This window comes from Pongo abelii, chromosome 1 (assembly GCF_028885655.2).
Source record: "Pongo abelii isolate AG06213 chromosome 1, NHGRI_mPonAbe1-v2.0_pri, whole genome shotgun sequence".
In the NCBI taxonomy this organism is placed as follows: Eukaryota; Metazoa; Chordata; class Mammalia; order Primates; family Hominidae; genus Pongo; species Pongo abelii.
This window is the reverse complement of record NC_071985.2, coordinates 174,010,711-174,029,613: the sequence shown is the minus strand read 5'-3', so window position 1 is coordinate 174,029,613 and position 18,903 is coordinate 174,010,711. Positions and strand designations below refer to the sequence as shown.

The 18,903-nt window shown below is 38.2% G+C and overlaps 1 long non-coding RNA gene across 1 annotated transcript; it reads left to right on the top strand.

The window, feature by feature from the left end:
• The first annotated feature begins 12,515 nt into the window (after positions 1-12,515).
• LOC129060367 (uncharacterized) lies at positions 12,516-16,215 on the top strand. The gene is made up of 4 exons (XR_008526994.1): positions 12,516-12,729; positions 13,859-14,116; positions 15,051-15,128; positions 16,075-16,215. It is a non-coding gene; the product is annotated as an uncharacterized LOC129060367 (long non-coding RNA).
• Positions 16,216-18,903: the final 2,688 nt, after the last annotated feature.

The following is an 18,903-nucleotide window of genomic DNA, read 5'->3' as shown; positions in this document are numbered from 1 at the left end:
TCTGTAGGAAATGAGTGGATGCCTGGGCTAACAGTTTGCAATCTTTGGATGAGATGCCCTCTAGGGTTGTTTCTAAATTGTACTCTCTGGTTATAAAATAACCCACAAATTTAAAATTGATTGATTCAAATGGCAGGTGTTGGCATCATGTGCCTTAGGAAAAGATGCTCTGTGGTATTTCTAGTGCCCACCATTACTGTTGCCATCAGCCAAGGCAGAGAGATGGAGAGCACGTGTTCTGGAATCAGACAGCCTTGGGTTCAGATCCCAGCTCTGTCACTTTCTAGTTCTGTGATCTTGGACAAGTGATTTAGCTTCTGAGCTCAGATTCCTCAGCTGCAGTTGAAATAGTAGCTGAATTTATTGTTTAAACTGTGCCACACACTGATGTAAGTAATTGTTAAATTTTAATCCTATAAACAACCCTCTAAAAGTGGGCAAAATTATCATTATGTTCATTTCACAGATGAAAAAACAGGCACAGAAAAATTCAGGGATCACGGCTAATAAATAGAGAGCTGACACGCAAATTCAGACACTCTACCCCCAGGTTTGTGCTTTCAACTGCTTTACTCTACTGGCTGGAATCAAAAATAAGGGTGGTAGTGGGAGTGTTCCCTGGGGTTCTCATGAGAATAGAAATGATGATATATGTAAAAGAACTAGCTCAATGCCTGAACATACTAACAATACATTTAAAAGATGCCTATTATTATGTTATTAACCATTTCCTATGTTCGTCCTTATTCCCTACTCCTTTAATCTATCTTTGACCCAGTTTCTCTCTTTCCCTTTCTCTTCTCTAATTATTACAGTAAGGATCATTTTAACACCCAGCTCTGAACAAATGCCCTCTTTATTTACGACCAAGCCATGGCTTATTCCTGTTCACCTTTCTGCTTCCTTCAATCACTCCCTAGCCCCTCCCCAGCCTTTTTTGTTTAATCCCAAGGATTATTTATCAAGTAAATCTATCATTAGGTAATGTTTTAATAACATGTTTCCCATCAGATAAATGGATATTACGTATTCCCTATAACCAGCCATGTTCTATGGTAAATATTACCCTAAAAAGGAAATTCATGACTCATGGTCAACTGAACACCCAACTGGGAAGCTGGGGAGCTCCCATCTATGAAAATTATTATTGTTTGATAGATTTTTAGCCCACCTGCTCCCTGAGGGTCCTCTGAGTCATGCTGTACACATGAGTAGCATGCAAACTGGCAGGGGCTGGTTAGTTAGGGATGAAGTCAGGGTTATTTAATAACCTGTATTTATGGTATCTACTTACAAGGGAAAAAAATCTCCTGTTTTATGCAGGTACCTCTAATCAGGAATTTGCTGGCAACACACACACACACACACGCACACACACACACTCACACTGGAACCCACACTTCACCTGCCCCGGCAGGCCAAGGGTGATGTTTCTCTGTTGCCTTCCTCCATCCCACTAGGGAGCTGTGGGAAAGATGCTCAGGTTTGGCAATGGTTTATGCCTAGTATGAACCCCCCTCCCATCACTTACTTGCTGTGTGACTCCAGACAAGTAACAAACCCTCTAAGCCTCAGTTTCCCCGCCCACAGAGCTATCATGTGGGTTAGATCAAATAAAACACTTGGTACATAGTAAAGTGCTCAAATTTTGGTCCTGCTTAGGGGGACATAGAAGAATGTGAGCCTTGGGGAAATTCTGCTCCAGGACAACAGCAGCCATATTTTTGAGATCATGTCTGGAGAGAGATTAGGGTCCAAACATTCTAGAACCATCGGTTGTCTGTCTACTTTGTATTGATAGGACTGGAAACATCCTCTCCTCCATCATCAAGTCTGAAATTCAAGTTACCTCTCCTTGAGCACTTACTGCATACCAAGGACTGGGATCGATAGGTGTAGGGTCATTTAGAGATGAATATCATAGTTTCCTTTCTACCACAGAGCTCACAGGCTAATCAGTGATTCCCTAAGTTATGTGTGATGTCTGGATCACCAGTGTCAGAGTCACCCTGATTCCTGGGCCTCTACCCCAGACTTCTTGAATTACAGTCTCTGGAGGTGGAGCCTCAGGGTCTGCATTCTCACAAGTTCCCCCAATTAATTTTATGTACACTAAGGTTTGCGAACAACTTGCCAGCAACTGGCAGCATCTAAGATTTATTATGCATTGACTATTCATTCCTTCATTCAACAAATATTTGTTGAAGGTATTTCTGTCCTAGGCACTGTGTTAAGTGCTTTATGTGCATTGATTCATTTAATTCTCTCAACATATCTATACAGCAGATGCCATTAACTCTATTTTTCTAGCCCAAGAGCTAAGAAATGTACATACTTAACCTGACTATGTTAAGTATCTTAACAGAGATACATAAAATGTGCTCTGGAAATTCCAAGAAGATAGAAATTGCACTTAATTAAGAGAGGTAGTACAAGCAAGGAAGATTCTGAAAACAGGACAGATCAAATGTCATTCCAGCTGAGTGGCATGGTTTTAGATTCCTTCAGGATGGGTAAGTCGCTACCTCACAAAAAAAGCCAATTTACTCACAGGCACAATGGTTACAGGTGCCTGTGAGCCATTCCACAGAGAGATTTCTATGTTCACAAGGCCTTTCAGTATCAGGTAAGCTTCTCAGACACATTTGAGAGTTGAATAAAAATATTCATATGCACTGTGAGGGAAGTATTTAATTCTTCCTTTTGATTATGAGGGGAAGTGAGGTGTTTTAAAAACAAATTGTCATTCTTCAACTATTTTAAATAAGGGAAATTCATTTTCTTTAAATAAAACTAGGTAAGTACCACATTTGTTGTTACAGAGCTATAAATGTGATATCAGATAGACAAGGATTAAAAAGAGAGAAAGAATGTTGGTAAGGGTGCGGTGAAATGGACATTCTTAAAACTGCCGAAGTTGATGGAAGTGTAAATTGTTACACCATTGCTAGGATTTATTTAGCAATATGAATCAAGAACTCAAATGAATATTCATATTCTTGACCTTTATAATTTCCATTCTGTGAAACTCTCCTAATGAAATAAGCAGAGACTAGGATACATCAAGAATTACAAATCAGAATGCTCTCCCTCACACTGTTAATATTTTTTTATTTTTTAAAGTCATTAAATCAGAAGCAGTTTAAACATCCTACAACAGAAATTTGTTAGGTAAATTATTGTAAATTCACATGATAGATGTGAGACAAAATGTAAGCTCCATCGGAGCAGAAATCTTTGTCTCTTTTGGTTACTGCTTTATCTCCAGAGCCTATCACAGTGCCTGGCACAGAGTAGACACTCAGCAAATATCTCTTGAGTGAGTATAACACCATAGTTAGGCACGAGTACTTTGAAGTTGGACCTTCTGTCTCTCAATCTACAGTTGTGGCAACTTTTCCTCAGTAGCCTCATTTGCAAAATGAAGGTGAACATACAACCTTTTTCATAGGATTGTGTGGAGGACTGAAGGGCATGATAAATACATAAGGTGGCATGAACATAGAGACATTAAATAAATGTTAGTTGCCATTATTATCCATGGAGTCATAACATTCTCATGGCTAGTAAAAACTTGTATGTCAACTGTACTCAGGGAGATTCAAAATTTGCAATAGAAAAGTACAAATATATTTATATTTAAAAGACTAAATGGGTGCCTATTAAGCATGGTTATCTGTGGGCCATGAGGATCACCATAATTTTCATGAGCAGATAGACAGTGTGCCTCTGAAAGGTCTCTGGCTAATGCCTAAGTTTAATACATCTATACCTTAGTCTCTACAGTCATAATCTCAGGAGGAATCAAAGCAATTCAACAAAATCTGGAGGAAAAAAAAAAGAATTGTGCCGTAAGCAATTATTGGAATGGAAAACAGAAGGGCTTTAAAAACTTTATTTACATCAAGCCACATGTTTAGTGTTGATTCTTGATCTTTGTCTGCTCGCTGATAAGAGACCCATAAAATGAAATTTCATCCTTGGCATGCTTCTAGCATTTGTAGATAACATCTGCGAACCTCAAGGAAAGTCTTATCATTTGCTATTTCAAGGTTTTTCCTGAAGCAATTCTATGGCTCTAGACAGAGCACACACCCAGACCACCTTTCCAGAACTTTGTCTAACAACTTTAATTAGATCTTGCCAATCTAAAGATTCCAAAGGATAATTTGCGTTTTTAGGACTTGCCACAAAACTTCCTGGTGGCATGAGCAACTTATAGTAACCTGTAGTTCAGAGCAGTGGTATTGTCTGCGGTGACTTAGGGCTTTAAGGAGTTACAGACAGACATCACACTATGAGGTTATGTTTCCCAGGCCACCAGCTTTAAATGCAATCTGGGAACCCCAAGGAAAGCCTATGTCAAAACTGTATTTTTGTAATTCTGCCTGTACTGCAGCATTGTGGGGCTGGTGGTCCAAACTTTCCTTGTGCTCCAAGTGTGGGCTGTGGGGATAGATCGGGAGACAGACCAGTCCTGCACAAAGAATTCAAATATCAATTACTGAAATCAAGGGTGAGAGACCTGTGGCTTGAAGGACATTTATTAGAATATACCTAGATAATTTAGTAACCACAAAACAAGCAGCATTTTTTTTTTCTGTCTTTAGCTGTCTAAGAATTCAAAGTAGGGAGAGTTTGGTGAGGGGACATGCTAGTTGAAATACAGACTACCAGGTCCCAAACCAAGCCATTCTTCTTCACTGGATTTGGTGTGGGCACAGTTGTTTGCATTTTTAGTGAGGGTCCCAGGTGAAACCCACAAATCTAGGAAAACTTTCTGTAAGAAAGTAAATGTTCTGCTAAAAAAAGTTACTCCAATTGGCTTTTGGGGCTATGCAATTATAGGTGCTGGGGCTCCTCTTGATGGGAAAGGGCAAGAAAGGATGAGATTTACATTTTTCCTTTTACAACATAATAGGACTAGAGAGTTTTCCCACCGTCAGCCCCTGTCAGAGTCTTATGTCCTTGAATTAGGGAAAGGAACAAGGGCCCAGCCCCATGGAAGGAGGCTGCAGCCAAGAGCAAAGGGGGCAGTGAGTCACTGCCTTCAAGGGGCGGAGGATGAATACCACTGACATGCTGTCTGACATTTAGTCTTAATTTTTTCCTCTCCTGTGATGTGACTTTCCACTTTTATGACCAAAACTTTGGTAAAATGCTCTATACAGAGCAGTGTCGTGTTGGTGGTGCATTGGGAGATAAAGGAGAGAGGCGCATGCAGGGATTTTCTGGTGAAACATGCTAGAGAGAACTGGGACAGCCATGAGAAGCAGGGATGAGGGAGTGAGAGATGGGTGAGAACTGAGATGGATGAGTTCATAGGGTGAGCTCCAGAAACTTGAGTGCACCTCTCTTGGGAACTCTTGGGAAGGCTTCTGGAAACTTTGGGTTTGTGGAATATCATTTATATACAAAAAAGTGTTCCCATTTTAAGTGTATGGTTGAATCATTTTTGACAAATGTATATACCTATGTAATCACCACCACAATCAAGAAAGATATCCACCATTGTCACCTAAAAATTATCTTTCTACCTAGCCAGTTGATCAACCCCAAACACCCCTAGCCACAGACAACTGCCAAACAACTTTTTGTCACTGTAGATTAGATTTGTCTTTTCTAGAGTTTCATATCAATAAAATTATACAGTATAGACACCTTTGTATCTAATAGTATTTCAGGTTCGTCCGTGTGGTTGCATTTTTCAGTAGATTGGTTGGTTGAATTATTTGATGAGGAGTAATGTGTTTACCCATCCACCTGTTGATGGTCATTTGGGTTGTTTCCAGTTTGGGAACTGTATCAATAAAGCTGTTATGAACATTTGTGTACGAATCTTTGTGTGGACATATGTTTTTATTTCTCTTATGTAAATAACTTTAAGTGGAATTGCTGGGATGTAAGATAACCACATGTTTCACTTAACAATTTCCCAGAGTGGTTATACTGTTTTAGTTACCACCAGTACATATCAGAATTTTAGTTGCTTTACATCCTTGTCAAAACTTGGTAGTATCAGTCTTTCTAAGTTTAGCCATTTTAATGGATGTGTCCTGATGTTTCACTGTGATTTGAATTTTCATTCCTCTGATAACTAATAATACTAGGCACCTTCTTATATGTTTATTGGCCAGTCATATATCTTCATTTGGAAAGTGCCTGTTCTCAGTTTTTGCCCACTTAAATTTTTTTTTCAGTCTTTTGATGAGTTGTAAGAGTTCTTTATAAAGTTTGAATACTTGTCCTTTGTCAGATTTATCTATGACAAATATTTTTCCCAGACTATGAAATGCCTTATTATTCTTTTGATTCTGTCTTCGGAAGAGCAGTTTAAAATTTAAAGTCCAATGTTTTCATATTGCATATTTTCCATTGAAATATTTGCTAACATGAAGATTGTAAATATTTTGTTCTGTATTTTCTTCTGGTAATTTCTAGTTTTAGATATAAATTTAGATTTAGAGATTTAGATTCAGATTTAGATCTATGACCCATTTCAAGTAATTTTTTGTGTTGTGATGTAAGGTAATAAGTTGATGGTCGTGTTCCTGATCTTAGGATGAAGGCATTTATTTGGTCATTCACCTTTTTGTATGTTAGTGGGTTTTTCACAGACACCCTTTATTAGGTTGAGGACATTCCCTTCTATTTTTAGCTTTTGAGTGGCTTGCCTTTTTAAAGTAATAAATGGATATTGAATTTTATAGAATGTTTTTTCTGCATCCATTGCAGAATTTTTCTCTTTTTTCTGTTAATATGTAAAATAACATTAACTGATTTGTAAATATTAAACCAACATTGCATTTCTGGAAGAAACCCTAGTTGGAGGCAGTATATTACCCTTTTTTATATATTGTTGGATTTTATTTACTACTCTTTAAAAGGATTTTTACATCTAGTTCACAAAGGATATGTTTGTAGTTTTCTTTTTTTCATAAATTCTTTGGTCTTGATAGTAGAGTAAGGCTAGCTTCATGAAATGATTTGTGAAGTGTTCCCTCCTCCACCCTTTTGTGAAATAGTTTGTGTAGGACTGGTACTATTTCTTCCTTAACTGTTTCATAATTTACCTTGGAAGTCTTTATTATTATTTATGGAAAGGTTTTAATAACGGTAACAAATTCTGTAATAAATTTAGAGCAATACAGATTTTCTGTTTTATCAGGAATCAGTTTTGGTAGTTAGAGTCTTCCAAGGAATTGATACATTTCATGTAAATTGTTGAATTTTTGGCATAAGGTTGTTTATAATATTACCTTATCATTTTAATTTCTGTAAGATATGTAATGATGCCTCCTTTTTAATTCCTTTTATTGAACATTCATATCTTCTTCCTCTGCTAGTTCATGACTCTACTGGAAATGTATCAATTCATTTATCTTTTCAAAAACTCAGCTTTAGGATTTGGATTCATTGATTTTTTTTTCTAAGTTTTATAATCTCTTTTTTTTTTTTTTTTTTTTTTTTTGAGACAGGGTCCTACTCTGTCACCCAGGCTGGAGTGCAGTGGTGTAATCATGGCTCACTGCAGTCTCAACCACCTCCCAGGCTCAAGCCGTCCCCCACCTCTGTCTCCCAAGTAGCTGGGCTGAGACTACAGGTGTGCACCACCACACCTGGCTAATTATTTTTTATTTTTTATTTTCTGTAAAGATAGGGTCTCACTTTGTTACCCAGGCTGGTCTTGAACTCCTGGGCTCAAGCGATCCTCCAGCTTCAGCCTCCTAAAGTACTGAAATTACCATGTGAGCCACCATGCCCAGCCAATTTCTGTTCATATATGTATTATTTTCTTCAAATGTGTAATGATACACACTTGAGTTTAAGTCTATCTTCTTTTTCTAGCATCTTAAGGTTGGTCATTGATTTTGGACATTTCTAATTTTCCGATATAAACAAAGCCATAAACTCCCTGGTCACTGTCTTAGCGGCATCCCACAAATTATAAAGTGTGTTTTCATTTTCATTCACTACAATGTGTCTTCTAATATTCTTTGTGATTCATTTTCTGATTATTAGTTATTGAGAACTATCTTATATAATTTCCAAATATTTGAGAATTTTTCCAGACATGTGCCTAGAAATAGAATTTCTGACATATTCTTACTGTGGCCAAAGAGCATACTTTAAATAGTTTTAATACGCTAAAATTTACCAGGACTTCTTTTATTGCCTTGCATATAATATATCTTAAGTGCTCCATGTGCACTTAAAAAGAAGGTATATTCTGATATTGGTGGAATTTTCTATAAATATCAATAATATCAAAATGGTTAATAACTTTGTTAGAGTCTACTACATTCTTGCTGATTTTCTTTATATCTATGATATCAATTACTGAGAAAGAAGTATTGGAATCTTCCAGATATTATTGTAGATTATCTATTTCTTCTTTCTGTCAGTTTTTTTTCATGAATTTTGAAGCTCTGGGGTGGGATTTAGGATTATTTTATCCTTTTGATAAATTGATCCCTTTATCATTATGAAGCATCCTTCTTTATCTCTGGTCATGTCATTTATGCTGAAGTCTACTTTGTCTGTTATTATTATATCCATTCCAGCTTTACTATTATATTTTCACAGTACGTTTTTTCCACCCGTTTATTCTAAGACTTTATATTTCAATAGATTCCTAATAGACAACATATTGTTGAGCTTTGCTTTTTTATCTGATCTTAAAATATCTGTCCTTTGAGTGTTTCAACTAGGTTTAACTGAATTTAGCAATACTGTGGTGCTTCACATTTAATATATTTAGCAATATTATGATGCTTCAGTGTACCACCTTGCTTATTTGTATTTTTATTAGTCCCATCTGTTCTTTTTTCTTTCCTTGTTTTTTCCCACCTTCCTTTGGATTGAAAGTTTTTGCATTATTCCGTTTTATCTCTACTACTGCCTTATTAGCCCAGTATTTTATTTTATTTTACTTTTAGTTCTTGCTCTAAGGCAGGGTTAGCAAACTAAAGGCTGTAGTCAAGTCTGACCCCTCACTTGCTTTTATAAAGTTATATTGGAACACAGTTGCACTCATTCATTTATGTATTGCCTATGGTTGTCTATCTAGCTGACAAGTTTCATGCTGCAATGGCAGAACTAAGTTGTCACAGAGACCATATGGCATGCAAAGCCTAAATTTATTTATTTATTTATTTATTTTTTAAATTTTATTATTATACTGTAAGTTTTAGGGTACATGCGCACAATGTGCAGGTTAGTTACATATGTATACATGTGCCAAAAGCCTAAAATTTCTACTATCTGGCTCTTTACACGTTTGCCAGTCTCTGCTCTAGGGTTTACTATAGGTTTCCTTAACTTATTACAATCTACCTTCAAATAATATTATACCACTTCACATATAAAAACCATAATATACTTCCATTTTCCCTCTCCTGTCTTTTGTTCCACATTTTACTTCTGCATATATTATAAGCTTTCAAATATATTATTATATTTGTTTTGAAGGGCCCATTTTACATTTCCTTGCACATTTACTATACCTTGCATTCTCCATTTCTTTTCTACATCTAAGTTTCCATCTGTTGAAATTTCCTTTCTGTCTAAAGAATATTCTTCAATATTTCTTATAGTTTAAGTCTGCTGGCAACAAATTACCCCAGCTCACATTTGTCTCCAAGTATTTATTTAATTTTATTGCTGAGGAATATTTTTACTGGATCTAGAAATCTAAGCCAACAGTTTATTTTGTTCTTTCATTCAGCACTTTAAATAACATGGTCCATTGTCTCCTTGTGTAGTTTCAGATGAGAAGTCTGTACTTATGTTTTATCTTTGTTCCTCTATACATAATGTGTCTTTTTTTCTTTGATTACTTTTAAGATTTTCTCTAAATTGTTTGTTTTCAAAAATTTGGTTATAATGTGCTCCGGTGGAGTTTTTGTTTTCCTATTTGAGGTTCATTGAGCTTGTATTTTTCATCAAATTTGGATAATTTTAGCCATCATGTCTTCAAATATTCTACTGTTTTCCCTTGCCCCAGCCTCTCCTTCTGGAACTTTATGTTACACCACTCCAAATTGTCCCACAGGTCACTGAGACACTGTTCATTATTTTTTGGATCATTTTCTTGCATATGATTCATTTTGGATAGTTTCTATTACTAGACTTTGAGTTTACTAATATTTTCTCTTGCAATTATACTTTCAATCTTTCCAGAAGATGTTTCATTGGCATATACTGTATTTTTTTAATTTCTAGAAGTTTCATTTTGTCTTTTTAAAATATATCTTCCATTTATCTCTTTACTACATATATGTTTACTTTTTATCATTTCGACAGAGCTTAACAGCTGTTTCAAAGTCTTTGTCTGCTAATTCTATCATTTCTATGATTTTCTGATTGATTTTTCTTCCTGATTATAGATCATATTTGCCTACTTTTTGGCATGTCCAGTAATTTTTTATTGGATACTGAATATTGTGTTTTGAGCATCTGGATTTTCGTGTTGTCTTTTAAAGAAGTTGAAGTGTTTCCTGCCAGTTAGATAAGTTACTTGTTGATTGGTTTGATCCTCCCAAGGCTTGTTTTGAAGATTTTTAGGGCAAGTCTAGAGAAGCAATGACTCTAGGGATAATCCCACCACCCATTCATGACACTTCTGTGGTCTCTACTGAAGGTCCAGGTGATCCGTGAGGATGTTCCGCTCCTGCTGGTTGGAGTTTACATGTCTCTCACTGCTGTGATTTTTGGGGATTGCTCAGTCTCCAGCTCCCCATTCGTTGCCTGGCCTCATGGAGTTTTGCCCTAGGCATGCATGACCTAATATTCAGCAAAGACTCTGAAGTGTTTTTTCTATGGAGCTCTCCTCTCTGAAACTCTGCTCCACAATTTTGAGTCACCTCAGCCTCCCTGAACTAAATCTCTGTCCTCAACTTAGTGAGACTGCTGAGCTCTGCTGAGGATTCCTCAACCTGCCATGGGGTCCAGAATGAGATCCCAGGCAGAAGGCCAAGGGCTTACCTCACTTTTCCCCCTTTTCTTAGGAATCAAAATATTGTACTATCTGTTGTTCAATATCTGAAAACACTTGTTATGTCATTTTTGCCCAGTTTTCTTGTTGTTTATGATGGGAGAATATATCTGGACTTTTGTCATTCCATCATGGCCTGAAATGGAAGTTCCACTATTACACTTTTATTTATACATAAGAGAGAAGGGCAAGCCTCAAGACTGGAGGCAGAGATAATCGTGTTACAACAACCAAACAAGATGAAAAAGCTAGGTTGGTCTGCATTCATAGAGGTATGGTGTCTGAAACAAGGAAGGTGATCATCCCACTGTTCTCCACACATGACTGGACTTGTTCATTTATTCACTTATTCCATAAGCATGCTTTGACCACCTCCTTTGTCAGCTTCTGTGGTAGGCACTGAGGATACTATGTTGCATGAGACATAGCCTTTGTCATTAAGAAACTCATAGACCAGAAAGGAATAGGCAAATAACATGGAAATAACAATGCATCATGTTAAGGAATGCAGTAGAGATAAACCCAGAGGTTATGAGAACCCAAAGTGGGGGATACCTATTCCAGCCTGAGCAAGGGTAGGGGAATCAAGATGAACTCTGTGGGTAAAGATGACTTATGAGTAAAGTCCCAGTGGAAGAGTAAGAAAGAAATCATCAGCTGAAGAAAGTGAGGGGAGTTGGAAGTAAAGCACACGTATTCAAAAGCTAATTTAATTTCTTCTGGGAATTGGAAGCATTTCAGTGTGGCTGAAGTGCCACAAGGGTAATAGAGGAATGGGGTGAGATTAGGCTGAAAGGAGATGTAATTGATGAATAACATAAGGTCTCATTAAAATTTTAAACTTTATCCTAGGAGAACTGAGAACTATTGAATAGTTTGTCCAGGTAAATAACATGGTCTCATTTATGTTCTGGAGAGATGTCATGGAAAGATGTTTGGAAAATGGGGCTCTAGGGGGGAAATAATAATCCATCAGGCAGCAGTAGCATTAATGCAAGCAAAAGATGACATGGGCCTGAGCTATGTTATTGGAAATGGGAATCAAGAAAGGTAGATGAATGAGAGATATTTACAGCATAGTCAACTAAGCTGGAAGACTGATTGGATATAGAAATTAAGGAAGAGGTAGCCATCATAGATAGCACCCAGGTTTTGACTTGGAAAGCTGGAGTATTCTATTAAGAAATATCATATTCCTTGGTTTTGTTAGGATTGACTCTTGTCTTGCCATCTCTGTGATTTCAGGCTCTTTGTTGCCTGGACCTATGCACTTCCTCTGGATTTGTGAGTTTGTTTCCTGTTCTTAAAGTTGCCTTCCATCTCTTGCCTCTTCTCACAGTCAGAATCTGTGTGAGCCAAACTCATGGCTTCTCTCGTGGCTCTGTCTGGGTCACCATGTCAGGTTCCTTCTTGGGTCTGTCTCCCCGACTGCGTGCTCTGGACTCTAATCTCCACTGTTACTATATTTCTTTCTATGACTCATGGAATATTGTGACATAGAACTGACAAAATAATACTTGGAGATCAGAGCTAGAAGGGAGTTAAACCTTTTTGTGGTACAATATACCAGTTTTTCAATTGAAAAAAATGAAAACATAGTTTCATCATGTCATTCATACATTCACTGAGCATATGTTGATTTTACTACCCTACCTGGGTCAAACAGGACTAATCAACAATTATAACTCTCCCATATAGAGGTGGATCTGTAGGTTCCTACAGTCTTGTATGAGGTAAGAAAGATGGTGATTTCCTTCTATTGTGGATATTAAGAGTAGGGAATAGAAGGTGCAAGCTATAAAAAGTAGACATAAAAAACAGGAGAACTTATCATGAAAGACTGATGGGACTGTGGCAAAGACTGCTAATCATCCTATAATATTGGTCCTCCTCTTTTTTAGTAACGGAGCCTTCAGTTTTTAGGTTGAGTACATGGCCCATAATACAATCCTTATACTTAAATGGATGTGTCAAAGTCCCCACATAATATAGATGATATATTCAAAGTAAAATAACTCCAAGAAAATTGATTTATAAAGGGGCTAATGACTGAGATTGGGTATGGAGAAACTTTAAGAGTAGTGTAGTAAGCAAAGCTCATGTCAGCCAGGCTGTTGTTAACTCCTTTGGGGCCTCATGGGATGGAGAGAAGGAAGAGTTACCAGAAGCTGGAAAAAGAGAGAGTCAAGTAGTGTCATTCATTTTGCAAGGATCAGTTATCTTGAGTTGAGGGACACAGCCAGCCAATGCAACCTTGATGGGAGGGATCCAGAAAAATAAATACCCTGATCTCACTCTTCTCTTTTTCTGATCTCCTGCTAGAATCCCTACTGTCTGAGCTAGAACCATAGAAGCCAAAGGTTACGATAGCCCACTGATGTGGTTGACACATGCCAACCCACAAAGACAGACAGCAGACGATGAGGAGTAGGCAGTGCATTTGGGGAGGCAAATGGAAGATAATTGGCATATAGGAGTTATGTAACTAAGCAGAAATGGTGTGTTCAGCTTCTGGGATACATCTTTAGAGGGAGGAGCATGTCTTCCTCCTTCCTGTAAGCTAGAGTAATGACATGATGCCTGAAATTTGAGCAGCCATCTTGGTCCACGAGATGAAAGCTCCATCCTGAGACTAGTGGAACAAGAATCCCTGAGGGAACGTGAATCCCTGAGAACCAGGCAACTAGACCTGGTTGCCTACATTCCATTGAGAGAAATAAACTTGTACTCTTTTTAGGCCGTCGTTATTTTGGATTTTCTATCACTTGCAGCTGATGCAAATCCTAACCAACTCAGAGACAAAACAGGAAATTCTTTTGGACTACATTGGTCATAATTTTTTTTTTTTTTTTTTACTTGTAGGCATCTAAAATGGACTTCTTCTGCTTAAGCAAAGGAAACATTTATTGGAAGAATGCTGGGGGTGTCTCAGAGAATCAAAGGAAATGCTGAACTACCAAGATAGGAGGACCCAGGGCAATTCCGGTTTCTTGAAATTCTTCATGGTCTTTCTTTCACCCTTGAGGACTGCCACAAACATGACTCTTTCCCCAGCAACTCCCAATCTCTTCAGCAACTCATTCCAATTTTCATATTTCTATTAAAGAGAATCTGACTAAGGTAGCTTGGGTCAGGCTCTGGTGTCTTTGTGGGTTAAGAGGTCACAATACAGACAGGGCCATTGGTGGGGGGCACCTGAAATTCTTAAAACCATGGATGTGTAGTGAGGTCACCCCAGGAGGTGTGATTTAAAGTGACAAAGGCACCAACCTCTAAAACATTTGTGTAAGTATAGTGTATCTCCACAATGAAGTCACAGCTCTTTGAGAGTATATGTTTCATGCTTCTTCTGGAAGCAACTTGGACAACAAAAATGCCTGGTTTATAGTAGACGCTGAATAAAGGATCATTTCCTTTCACTTTCCCCCATAATCCCTGATATTACAAGTCTCATTACAGGAATAGGGGTGGCAACAACTGAAAGCCAAAATGTTTTGTAAATTTTGTGCAACCAGATTCACCAATTCTCAATATCTACCATATGCCAGGCGTATATTGAATACAATTCACAGAAGAAAATAGTAAATGTTTTTAAGAGCTCACAGTCTGGCAGGAAAGAGAACATGTAGATGAATCACAATAATAGTGAGTTATATGCTGTAGTAGAAATAAGTATAAGATGCCTTAAGAGTATAGGGGAGAGAGCAACTGAGAGAGTTGGAAGAAGTGACATTTGAGGTGGTGTGTGTGGATAAGTAGGAGTCCTGCAGGGATAAAATGGATGAAGAGAATTCTAAGCCAAAGGGATAGCATGTTCAATGGTACTGAGGCATAGAAATGCTCAGCTGTGTTCAGGAAACAGCTAAAACCTTCATGTGAAGAGACTCCTAGGCATAGACTAGAACCTTATTTAGTCATTTGATAATAACAATTGAGTACCTGTACTGTGCAGGGTTACTAGGGGGTCAAGGAAAAATGATAAAGAAAATGTGGCACATATGCATAATGGAATACTAGTCAGCCAAGAAAAATAATGAAATTATGTCTTTTGCAGCAACATGAATTGGAGGCCATTATTTTAAGTGAAACAACTCAGACACAGAAAGAAAAATACTGCATTTCTCACTTACAGGTGAGAACATAATAATGTGTACTCACGGGCTTAGAGTCTGGAATAGTAGACACTGAAGACACAGAAAGGTGTGGGGTGGCAGGGGGGTGGATAATGAGAAATTACTTAATGGGTACAATGTACGTTATTCCAGTAATCGATACACTAAAAGCCCAGACTTCACCACTACACAATATATCCATGTAACAAAATTATACTTATACCCCATAAATTTATACACATTTTGTATAATTGTACAAATTTTGTATAAATATCAGTGCCAGGCACTGTGCTATGGATTTTACATGTTATCTCATTTAAACTGAGGCTGATCTACAATTCTTACAAAGAAAAATGAGATGTATTTCTCACCTTCAGTGGGAAGGGCAACCACAATGACTATGATTAGATGAATGCAATACCAGATGGGGACAAAAACTTTCCTGTGAGTTTATAGGGGAGGGGACATTACCTATGGACTCAGGAAGAGGAGCCCAGAGCTCTAGGCATGGGTTGGAGATTTGAATGCCATGCAAAAGCTGCTTCAGTTTCTTTATCTTGCAGGTCATGGTGCCCTCTAAAATTTTTCATACATGTTTGTTAAGCAGGAAGGCTCATTTGCAGAGGTTGCTTTAAAACCTTCTGTCTCAAAAAAAGGACAATCCCATTTGTTTTATACTTGTTTACCAGGCACTGTGCTATGGATTTTACATGTTATCTCATTTAAACTGATGCTGATCTGCAGGTGGAGAGGGCTATGTGGCCAACTTTGGAGGTGAGCAAGGCAGAGAACAGAGAAGAGTGCTGTGTAGTGTCGGTGGGGATGGTTGGGCATGTTAATGCTGTTTTATGTGTAGGGTGCAGGGAATTAAATTCTCACAGTTCAGAGAAAGGTCCCTGCCTTGATCAAAATGGCTGCTATTCATTGAGTATGTATGATGAGTCCAAGCCTTAATTTCTCCATCAGCCAGAAATATGGTGAGCTGCAAATCACTTCAACTACCTACAGTCTACTTGTCTCAAGCCGTGAGAAGTCCAAGAAAAGCAGTCCAACAACACCACCAAAGACCCACTGATCATTTTTCTAAGACAGCCGTTGCATCTCCAGGTCTCTTTTCCCTATTCCAAGAAGGAAGAAAATGAAAGAAAGGCTTTTACCAAAAAGGTTTAGCTTTCTTATTCAGGACTAGATACCCTTCCCTGAGACTTATGCTTACATTTCACTGGCCAGAACAATGTCATGTGGCCACCCCAGGTGCTAGGGAGACTGGAAAATTGAATGTTTTAATAGGGTGTATGTGCTGCCTCCTCCACCCTAAATTAGGCATGAGTCACTAAGGAAGAAGGGGGATATGGGTAGCAAGTAGGCAACATATATAATCTCATTCCATGCTTCCAACAGTTCTATGAAGTAAAGTTATCCACATTCTACAGATAGGAATATGAATGCAGAGAGGAAAGTAAATTGCCCAAAGTCACCCAAATAGTGAGTCATGGAATAGAGATTTTAAAACAGGCCTATATCATTCCAACTGAAAGGATTATTTTATGATATCATCCTGTCTCCCTTAGCTGTGTGACCTTGAAGAATTTACCAAACCTCCCTGAGCCTCAATTTAAGATCTGTAAAATTAGAATAATCATCCCGGTCTCAAAGCTTCTTGAAGCATCAAGTTAGATGCAAAGGGTTGGAAAGGATAATATCAATGGGACCCTAATTATTATTGATTTACCATTTGCCAAAGTGTCTCATCTAAAGTTGACAAGCAATGAAGGTTCTCTGAACACAGCTTGAACGTTGGTATTTGGGGTTGGCACCAGTAAAATCTCTTCACTGGCATTTCCTATTTGGGCCTCATTATGGATTCCCAGGAATTTCCACTGGCTGGATTTCCTTTATCCACCTCAATAGCTGCATATGCAGATGAGTTATGAGCCACATTCCACAGCAGGTCAGATGAAAACAATGTGCAAACTATCCATTGTAGCTTTCTTGCCTTCTTTCCCCATGGCTGCTCCCCAACTAGAGCTAAACCCAGGCTGTTCCTTAGACTGTGCTTCTGGTGCCCCCTCCCAAGATGGAATAAACTGTCTGAACACCAAGGAAGTCATCCTGCTGCAGATGCACCACAGCTCACATGGTTTCGTGCCTCTCGGATTGGGCTCTTGTGTGCCTCTGCCTGGAAGGCTTTGCCATCATTGTTCTCCTAGTTAAGGCCCAGGCGAAATCTTAGGTCTCCCATTTCAGTGACACCTTTCCCCACTCTTCCTGGTGGGATTTTGTTATTGTTACATTTTTTTCTCTATTACCAAAGGGTTTTGTCCATACTTGTGTTACACATAGCACTGTCATCACATCAAGAGTCTGGCTTTGCTTTTACTGGACACCAGGACTTTGAAAAAGAACAAATAAAGTAATAGTGATAACCCCAAAAAATGTGTCACTGTGGTATGAATGTTTGTGCCCCTAGCCCCCAAAATCATATGGTGAAATCTTGACCTTCAAAATATTAGTATTGGTATTGGTATTAGTATTGTATTAGGAGGTGGGGACTTTGAAAGATGATTAGGTCATGAGTGTGGAGCCCTCATGATTAGAATTAGTGTCCTTATGAAAGAAACTGAAGAGAGCTCCTTTGTTCCTTCCACCATGTGAGGATAGAGTTAGGAGGCGAGATCAATGAGGAAGCATGCCCTTGCCAGACACCAAATCTGCTGGCATTTGATCTTGGACTTCCCAGCCTTCAGAACCATGAGAAATAAAGGTTTGTTGTTTACAAACTACCTAGTTTATGGTATTTTTGTCATAGCAGCCCGAACACACTAAAACATTCATGTACATTATAATAGAAGAAAGGAAGGATGAGATGGGAATCAAAAATATAAATGAAAAAAATTATATTCTCCTTTCCCTTCCCATCTGTATCCCTGACAGCCACTTAGTTATTTCTCTGGTGTGGCACAAGCAAGGACCAATCCAAGCAGGCAAAGAGCTAGAGCAGAGTGCTAGAGGCCTCCTGTGCAGCCAAGGTTCATTTTTTTAGGCCTAGAGTCTGGTCATCTTTTTGTGTCAATACATACAGACCTATTCTATTTGTTTTCATTGCTCCCTAACTATTGCATGAATATACCATTAAATTTTTAGGCCATTTTCCTACCTTGGAAGCATCCAGTGTTTCACTGTTACAAATGTTGCTGGAATGAATCTGCTTGAAAATATATTTGTGAGCACACGTGCTGGTATTTCTGAGTGATAGAATCCTAGAAACAAGGTTTGGGTGGAGACTCCAAAGTTGCACTCCCACCAAATAGGACATAGGCATACGTGTTTCCTCAAAGCCCCACTGAAATTAGATATTGTTGATTGTATTAACTTTTGTAAACGTTGAAAAACTATCTCATTACTTAGTTTGAATTTCTTTAATGGTCAATTCAGTTGAGCTTTGTTCTATATGTTTACAGGGGTTTTATTTTTCTCCTGTGCTGCGACTACTAGCATCAGAATCTTGACTGCAATAATCAGGGAGTTCTCCTCAGTCCTGAGGCCTAACTCTAACAATACCCCATGAAATTTTTCAACACAAGAGTATGTGATAAGAACACAAGAATTTGTTAAGAATGGCCGAGCCAGCACTCTGGAATTAGAGCCCCAAGAAGTTGTCCTTTGCCATTCAGTGAGGTTCTAGTGGCAACTTCTACACCAAACACTTTAAACATGTATTAAGGGTCTTCCTCTTAGGTAGGGAAGGGAAGGGTCTTCCGTTTTCTAGTTTGGGGGCTTTTGGGGCTTTGCTAG